We start from the raw sequence: 10216 nt of genomic DNA, 5'->3' as shown, positions 1-10216 counted from the left end.
TTTCTTTACCGTTGTTTAAAACAAAACATTTACATCCAAAAGGATGAAAATAACTAATGTTAGGCTTTTTATTTTTGAAAATTTCATATGGAGTTTTCTTTAAAATTGGCCTAATCATTACTCGATTTACAACATAACAAGCAGTATTTGTGGCTTCCGTCCAAAAATATTTTGGCAAATTATTTTCACAAAGCATGGCTCTAGCCATTTCTTCTAAAGTTCGATTTTTCCTCTCAACAACTCCATTTTGTTGAGGGGTTCTAGGTGCTGAAAAATTATGGCTAATACCGTTAGAGTTACAAAATTCAGTAAATCCAAGATTTTCAAATTCAGTTCCATGATCACTCCTAACACTAGTTATAGAATAACCTTTTTCATTTTGGATTACTTTTGAAAACGTGATGAATCGTTCTAATGCTTCATCTTTAGTACTTAAAAATAGAACCCAAGTATATATAGAATAGCCATCTACAAAGACAAATGCATATTGTTTTCCACCCAAGCTAGTAGTTATAGTTGGCCCAAAAAGATCTAAATGAATCAATTGTAAAACTCTACTAGTTGATACATCATTAATGGATTTAAAAGAAACTCGCTTTTTTTTTCCTTTAGCACAAGCATCACAGATTTTATCATTATAAAATTTAAGCTTAGGCAACCCTCTTACTAGGTTTCCTTGAATTAACCGTTGCAAAAACACTCATACTAGCATGTCCTAGTCTCTTATGCCATAACCAACTATCATGTTCATCCTTAGCAACTAGGCATAAATTAGTCATATCAAAAGAATCTAAATGCACCATGTATATGTTTCCTATTCTATGACCAACAAGCATAATCCGATTAGATGCAATGTCAATGACTTTACAACTATTAATTTCAAATAAGGCATTGAATCATTTATCGCATAATTGACTAATACTCAATAGATTATGCTTTAATCCATTCACATATAAAACATTTTTAATTTGTATGGAAGAGATATTACCTATTGTACCAATACCTTCAATGTGACCTTTTGAATTGTCTCCAAAAGTCACTTCTCCTCTATTTTTGGCGTTAAGCTCAATGAACCGGCTTTTGTCTCCGATCATGTGTCTTGAGCATCCACTATCAAGGTACCATGAATTTGAATTTGTTTCCCGTGCCTTGTAGCAATGCTCCTTTCCCTACAAACATATATTAATTTTTTATTTTTGGTACCCAAATTCTTTTGGGTCCATATTCATTAGTTTCCAAAATCCTAGTCCCCTTAGGTATCCATTTGTGTATGATATTTTTATCTTTAGTAGTAATGAGTTCTTTAGGAACCCACATACTTCTAACGATTTTTCCATTAGAGGTTCTTTGGGGACCTCTATGATTGTAGTTTCTAAAACTTTTTCTAACAAAGTTGGATTTTGAATTTCCACCTTTTTCAAAATGTTTTTTTCCAACTTTATCAAAAGAAGTTTTAAGATCATCGATTTTCTTTTGATGATCATCATTGATCTTTGAAAGTAAATTTTGCAAATCTAAATTTTTCTTTTCAAACTCTTCTAGTTTGATTTGCAAATCTTTGATTTTACTTTCAAGATCGTTGTTGGTTTTAGATATGAGTTTGTTTTCATTTTTCAATTTTGAAACATCTTTTTTATATTTTAAAAATAATTTCTCATAATTCGAAGCCAACCCATTATATTCCTCTAATAAATCATCATAGGATAAATAATCAAAATTGGATGAGTTAGAGGTTACCTTAGAATCTTCCCCAAATGCCATCAAGCACAAGTTAGCTACTCCTTGTTCCTTTTCATCGAAACTTTCTTCATCGCTCCATGTAGCCACACGAGCCCTGTGCTTATTCTTTGATTGACCCTTTTTCTTCAATTGTGGGCAATCATATTTGACATGCCCTGGCTTTTTGCATTCGTAGTATATGATTGGGTCATTCTCTTTCGGTTCATTTTTTAGGCCTTCATTTCGTTCAAATTTTCTTCCTCGATAAGGTCTCATCATTTTTCTGAACCGTTTGCCAAACAATGCCATTTCCTCGTCATCGTCATCGTCATTCGAATTACTCTCATCTTTTGTGGATTTGAGAGCAACTCCAATGTTTTTCTTCTTCTCCTTCTCCTTTAGTGTCTCGTCAATATTGTCGAGGTCCACCTCATCTTCGAGCATCATTTCATGAGTGAGGAGTGACCCAATTAGCTCTTCAAGAGTTAAGGACGTTAAGTCCTTAGACTCGATGATTGCCGTCTTCTTTGATTGCCACGATTTTGGGATGGAGTAGACTAACTTCCTCACAAGCTTTCACTTGAAATTATCTCTCCATATGATTTGAGACCATTGATAATCGTTAAAAATCTATCCGTCATAGCTTTGATATCTTCATTTGGTTTCATCTTGAAATTTTCATAGCTATGCGTTAGAATACTAATTTTAGATTTTTTTACCTCATCAGTACCTTTATGAGTGACTTGAAGTTTGTCCCATATTTCTTTGGCGGTTGTACACGATGAAACTCTTTCATATTCATCTGGTCCAAGAGCACAAAAAATGATATGGATGGCTTTGGAGTTGAGTTGGAACATTATTGTCTCTCCTTCACTCCACAACCTTGGATGAGTGAGAGGTTTGATGTATCATTCTTCTACAACATTTCATGCTCCCATGTCACTTGCTTGAATGAAGTACATCATTCTATTCTTCCAATAGGCATAGTTAGCTCCATTGAAGAAAGGAGGCTTGTTGACGGGCATCGAATCGAGACCGGAGTCGAAGTTTGAAGCGGAGGCCATTGATGACTTTGATTATCGATATAACTCTTCCTGAATCGACTCAAGAGGCGATTAAACCTTCAAATGAGTTAGGCTCTGATATCAATTGTTGAGTTAATCGATTGACTGAATCGGCCAAGAGGGGGGTGAATTGGCAATAAAAAATTTTGTGAAAGCTTTTGCAGAAAATTGAAAGAAATTACACAACGATTTAGAGTGGTTCGACTTTATCAACCAAAGTCTACGTCCACTACCTTAGCTATCCACACTAAGGATTTTTCAACAAATTCACTAATTTGTTCTTTCTTTTGAGGCCAAAGAGATAACCTTACAACTCCCTCAAGAATATACCCTAATTCTTGAGAACACTCTTTTCTCAAAGAGAAATACAAATTTGCAAACTTACAAGAAAAACCTCACAAGGCAAATATGTTTGCACAATTCTAGAACAAAGAAAGAACACTCAAGAATAAATACAATTGAGCACAATAAGTGTTCTTGAAAGCAAAATGAATATTGAATGAAAAATAGGCTTGAAATGCTCAAACTTGAGGTTTGATGCTTTCTCTTTGATTCTCTCTTGATTCTAATTGCTTGATGTTTCTTGTTATTGATCAATGGCTTCTAAGCTTGCTTAAATACACCTTGAATCACTTCTGAACGTTGGGGATGATTAGAGAAGATAATATAGCCGTTTTAGTGTGAAAATAATTAATAAAACAGTTTGGAGCCTGGGGGGAATCAGTACCCCCTATGGGGAATCGGTTCCCTAAGTGTAAAATTCAAATATTTTGACCGTTATACAAGGGGGGAATCGGTACCCCTGGGGGGGAATCGGTTCCCTCCGAGCATACTGGAATTCTCGGAGCCAAACCATTCAGGGGGAATCGGTACCCCCTTGGGGGAGGAATCGGTTCCCTCTTAGCAATCTGGAATTTTTGGCTTTGAAATGGTTTGAAATACATTGTGAAATTATTTTGAAATTGTTTTAAGATTAAAACTTAATTTTACACTTTGAGTAAGGATTAAAAATGATCTTTGAAAGATTTGGAGTAATGTTTTGATATTCGAATAATTCTATCGAATATACTTAGAAAATCATTTGGAAAATCTTAAAATTCATTTAACTTAATTTGTTATATCGAAATATCAAAATGTTTTCAACAATTGTCTCTTAAAAGATAAAACACTTTTGTCCCAATAATGATTATTTATAATAACATACATGTGTTTGGATCAATGCCTCGAACATTTCATGCATTTTTGCATTTTGCATCTACATTTCATTTTTAAGCATTTTCATAAACATGAAATTTCTTCATGGAGAATTCGATGAAGTGGTTTTAACCACATGACACCACATGGAAGCAAAATTGTAACATAAAAAAACTGAAATCACAACGAATGAGCTCGATCAGCTGGTTGTACGAGTAAGCCTGCCAGAGTCCACATATCCTAAGGGCTACGTTGTTGAAGCTTTTTGCAGTTGCCACATAGGATGCTCCATACATTCCTCTGAGAACTATAAGGCGCTGAAGTGCGAGATCCAAAACCTGATGGATTCAGGGCATGGATAGTCGAAGAAGGGGACATTGCATATATCATTTGCACTTAGAGGATTGTTTTGTTTGAACACGTCTTTGATCTTTCATATTTGCTTAATCTTTTAAACGATTGAATTTATGCTACTTTCTAAGGTGGAACAATTGAACAAATTTTAATCTTTAGTTCTTCGAATATTAAATGAATTAAGGATTCTTTTAATTCTTTAAGAATTATAGATTTTTCATATATGGAAATATTATACCTTTTTTATCCTGTCTCAAACCCCAAAATAAAATACCCTGATTTTTTTCCAAAATAACTCATGGTCATTACCAAAAAGACCAAATTTTGACATTACCTCCATTTGAAACTTTTGAACATTGTCTTTATCTTTTTGATACACCCATACCTTTCTTTGAGTCTAATAAAGTCACACCATTATCTTTTTAGACTCAAAATTGACATTTTTATGCCATTAAAACCCAAGGCATTGAGTTGTTCATTTGAACATGAGCCTTCTTTTAAGACACAACTTGGGGCATCTCGCAGGGAGCATGAACATTGAGACATGTTAGGGGCAAGAAGCAGAAAGAAGAATTCACTCGGAATAATTCTACCATGCATTAATTGCATTGTTTTCATGTGAATAAAATTAATCCTGAAAATCTATCCCCCTGGGGATACCTCTTCTATGAGGACTTCCATGTATGAAATGATGAACGACTTTCTTTCTTCATCCCTTCACAACAGGAGAAAATATATATCCCATGTGTCCCCTTTTGAGCCTATAGTATTTTTCTTCCGATTCAACCCTAACCAAGGATCACCCTCCACACTAGGGGCAAGGTGGAATTATTTTTAAATAAATTAAACTTTATACTTGTCCTGTTGGAACCGTCTTTCGGTTGGGCTTGGAATTTAGCTTCGACTTAGGAAAATGGATTAGGAGTCGCCACTAATCATTTATTTAAAAATATATAGGTTGACCGTATATCTTATTTCTTACCTGATCTGCATCTTACCAGTGATATGTCGGATTCGGGAGTCGGTTACAGTCAAGGAAGGGTTAGCACCCTTGAACTGCCTTTTCGGTACTACGTAATTTCCAGTTGTCTTTAATTAAGAGAATTGAAAGTTAAAAATAAAATGTAAAATTTGATCCTGATTACTTACCTTAGATGATTAAAAATGTACCCTTAAAAGCCGAGAAATGTACTGGATGATAAAGTAATGAAAATGTAACACCCCAATCCGTATCCGACCCGAATATCAGTCCGAGATGTCACATTGACTTTTAAAAACGATATTCTTACAAAATATCAAAACATTTTAACTCTTTTTAAGAAAATACGATAATATTTTGTTGAATCATATATGTTATATCCTATTTAAGAAAATATATGTTTTATAAACAGTAAAATACGGTATAAATAGTGCTGTGAATAGTAATAAACAATACCATGAACAGTACCGTTAACAGTGTCGAATGTTAAAATTTTTCCATATTGCTGCTAGGGAACTGATTCCCCTTCTACACAGTACCAATTCCCTGTTATATTACTGCTACAGTAACTTTCGTAAAATACGTATAAATTCATAAAAATCTAAGTTTTCATCTATATAAAATTACCATTTACATATATACATTTGAAACATTACAAAACTCAATCATATTATTTTACAAACCATTTAGAACATATCATATTCAAAACCATTTTTACATGCCAACCACTATAATTATTACAAAATACATACTATTAATTTCTTTTCTGATTTGATCTTTGGAAAGGAGAAACTGACCTGTCTTGCATAACTTTTATCAATCTTCATCTTCTCGGAACCTACGTGTGAAACAATCACACGCTAAGTCGATGACTTAGTGAGGCATATAAAACATAATTATATGCTAACTGTAACTTCTACAATGCATGAACATTTGATACTACCTTATCATACCAAAACATATATTCTTCTCTGTAACATATACATACATGCACATATCATGTAACATAACATCATTAACATGTTTATCATTTCTCATTTTATCATGTATTATATCATTAATTTCTTTTTATACCATATCAACATATAATATAAACTCTAAATCACACTAATGCATAAACGATTTCCAATCTCATATAACAAATACATTTCACTTAGGAATACACACAGTATCACATATAAATCTTATAAATACTTTTGGTATCTTTTATAGGCCCATGTACATTATTGAGAACTCAAGGTATTCGAGTACATTGAGGTTATGCACTATTACTGTCACCACAGCTCGTATAAGTCCCACTGAGTGGCATATGAAATTTGTCCTGAATGACCTATGTAATTGTCCATATGTTCCGAATAACATAGGTAAACTATAATTGTCCATATGTCCCGAAAGACATAGGTAAACCCTCGACTCTTGACATGCCAACTATACCACTAGCTCTCATATCATATAACATGGGCAATATCATTTATACATTTCATATCACTTGTTCTTTCTCTTCTGTCACATACCACATGTATGTGTAACCGTATATCTCATATCATATCACAAGTGCATGTATTCACGTAGTTTACTTTCATGTAATTCATGTCACTTTTCATATAATTTCATATTTGTATATCACATAGCTCGTATCACTTTGCATAGTTTTACACAAACACATATTTCCCATATAACTCATATCATTTGATTCATGTCTTATTCTTATATCATTATATATATATATATATCATTTATGTTCATTCACTTAATCTCATATCACTTATCCCATGTCAAACATAGCTCATATATAATGATGCATATAACATGTAATCATGTAGGTCATGTCACATAAGAATAACAAATCAATTAACATTTTAGGAGTCACTTCTTACCATAGTAACTCCGTCACTGGCTCATCGCAAGCCAATGTTTTTTCAATATCATAAGTACAATTAAAATTGCACTCACCTTAGCCTTGCTTTGATTCAATCCTAATTCTTTGATTATTTCGGGAACTTATTTAGGCTCTGTATCTACATAAATATAATTTTCAAAATAATTATCATAAGCCTAAACCTTAAACTTGATGTTAATACTTAAGCTAGTTTAATGAACCAAAATTCTATTTTTCCTTTAGGGGGAATCGATACCCCCTAATAAGGTATTTGTACCCTCTGCATAATCTGTAAATTTTACCCAAAAATTACTTTTTAAACCCGAAAATCATCAACTCTTCACTCAATTCATCTATTTTAAGCCCTTATCATACCATTAAACTCAACTACCATTACTTAAACCAACTTATATCCATATAAACCATATTTATCTTCCATATCTCATTATGATTCTTAAAATTAAGAATCATACCAAATTTTCCACATGTTCTAAATTCAATTTTAACACTTCATACTTCTTAATTTCACTTATGATAAGTCAAATTTAACTTCAAATTCAACTTCAAATTCAACTTATCAACTCTATTTCAAGATTTCACTCAAGAACTCCAAATCTTTAATCTTCCATAACTTCTTCATCTTTTGATTTTAAGATAAATTAAGCTTTCATTAAGCTTAATTATCATTTAAGGATCAAAACCCAACCTTTAATTGAACAAATAAACAACTAATTAAAAAACTTATCTTTGCTTGGAGCCTCACGTTGGAGAAGAGAAGAAGATGAAGAAGATAAGTCTGGAAACTTATCTCTTCAAACATGCATCACACGGGTATTATAATACCCGCTAATTTATTATTTAATTATTTTACTTGTTCAATGACCTATTTACCCTTTAACTCTTTCAATAATTACCAATAACCCTTCAAATATTATTTTTAAATAAGTCATTGAACTATTTAAATTTTCCACTTTAATCACCAAATTCTAAAATTTTACAATTTAGTCACTAACTCGTAGTTTGGGATGTTACAGAAAATGACTAAAATAAAGGAAAATAAAATGAAATGAGTAGAAAAGTAAATAAAAAGGTAAAAGAAATAAATAAATGAGATAAATAAAATAAAAAGAAGAAATAATAAATAAAATAAATAAAATGAAAAGCATAATAATAATAAAATGAATAAGTAAATAGAAACAAAAATAAATGAAATAAAATAAATAAGGGAATTGAATAACGTAAAGGAGATAAAAAAATGGTAAATATATATATAATATTATGTAGTAAAAATGAGTAATAAATACATAGGAAAAAAATGAAATGAAAACACATAATAAATAAATAAATAAATAAGTGACAAGATAAATAGGAACATATATATTAATTATAGAGGACCAAATTGAAATAAAATCCAATTTAGAGGGTCAAATGTGAAGCTAATCAAAGAAAAAGTGATGATTTAAGGTGATAATGTGAGCTTTGAAAAATCAGAGGGACTGAATGAGGATTTACCCATTTTGGGTTAAAAACGCGCGGGTCAGGGGCTTGGGGTCAGGTCAACATGCGGCTCCAACGGGTCTTAGTATAAAACTTTTAAAAAATTATTTATTCATTCTTCTTATGTTTCAAACAGAGGCCCCCTTTGGTTTTAAATTCTCTCGTATGTTCAACCGTGTTCTTCGTTTGATGAACACGACCACCCCAAAACCCAGATAACAGCCATACGCCGTCTCGCAGGCTGCCGTTCATCGACGGCGATATATATATATATATATATATATATATATATTCAAAATCTTTCATTCTTTTCAAAAAGATCAAAACATTTTTTTGAAAACGAACCTCAAGGGTGAGTAGATCTAAAAAGAAAACTCGTTTTCCCCCTATGCTAGGTTCAAAAATATTTTCGGCTTTTGCGAGTAAAATAAAAACCACGAACGATGCATGCAAGGAAAAAATATAACAGGTAAAAGTCTTCACCTTTTATTTGCTTCGAATATCGTTACAAAAATTTCGAATTTGTTATGTATCTCTCTCGATCCTTTGTAGTGTATCTCGTATTTTTGCTAGTGGATACTCGTGTAAAACATTGTGTGTGCTCTCGTGAATTTCCCTATGATATTGTGTGTAATCGTGTAAACTCTCTGTGATATCTCCCCCTATCTTGTTTGATTACGAGTTTATTTATACACAAAAAAATAACATCTTTGAGTCCTAATCAAACTATACTACTCTTGTTTGTTGGTGATGCTTCTTGTGCTGGACGTTTCAGGGTGTTGGAGTGTGTGGCCGTGAAGACCGGAGGCACGGGTGAGGAAGAGTCTTCACAGGAAATGGCGTTGGAGGCTTGTTTGCTAGGGTTCCTGAAAGCCCTGATCTGGTTTGGTTTGTTGGGCGTGTGGTGTTGTTGGACCGTGGTTTGGGCCAACAAATTGGTCTTGTAATTTGGTTTTGGACCTGACATGAAAACAAATGTAAATGCGTTAGTGTAATAAAATAAGAATAATACTTATATGATGTATATATATATATATAACATATAAATCTATTCCGGTCAGAAAAAGTGCTCGACATGTCCCAAATTAGAAAAAGAAGAAGAAAAAAACACAATCGCATTAATATAAAGGCCACATTGGACGATGTAAAGGTGTTTAATGTGTTTGAACGAGATCGTTCACTTGATTTTTTTATTATATAAATTTATTTTACGGTAAACTATATATTTAGTATTTAAAGTATCGTTTTTATTTTGTTTTAATACCTAAATTTTTAATTTTTTCAAAATCATACTAACACTTACTTTTTGTTTTGTTTTAATACATGCTGTTAAAAATTTAGGTATTAAAACGAAATAAAAAGTTAATAATAAGATAGTAAAATGAAACAAAAGGTAAATTTCGGGTTCTAAAATGAAAAAAAGTAAACGTTAGATATGATTTAAAAAATAAAAGTTTAAATACTAAAATGGAACAAAAATAATAGTTTAAGTACTAAACATGTATTTCACCCTTTATTTTGTGATCAAGA

Source organism: Hibiscus syriacus, unplaced genomic scaffold (genome assembly GCF_006381635.1).
Source record: "Hibiscus syriacus cultivar Baekdansim isolate YM2019G1 unplaced genomic scaffold, ASM638163v2 tig00110557_pilon, whole genome shotgun sequence".
In the NCBI taxonomy this organism is placed as follows: domain Eukaryota; kingdom Viridiplantae; phylum Streptophyta; class Magnoliopsida; order Malvales; family Malvaceae; genus Hibiscus; species Hibiscus syriacus.
The sequence above is the reverse complement of the archived record's forward strand: the minus strand, read 5'-3'. Positions refer to the sequence as shown.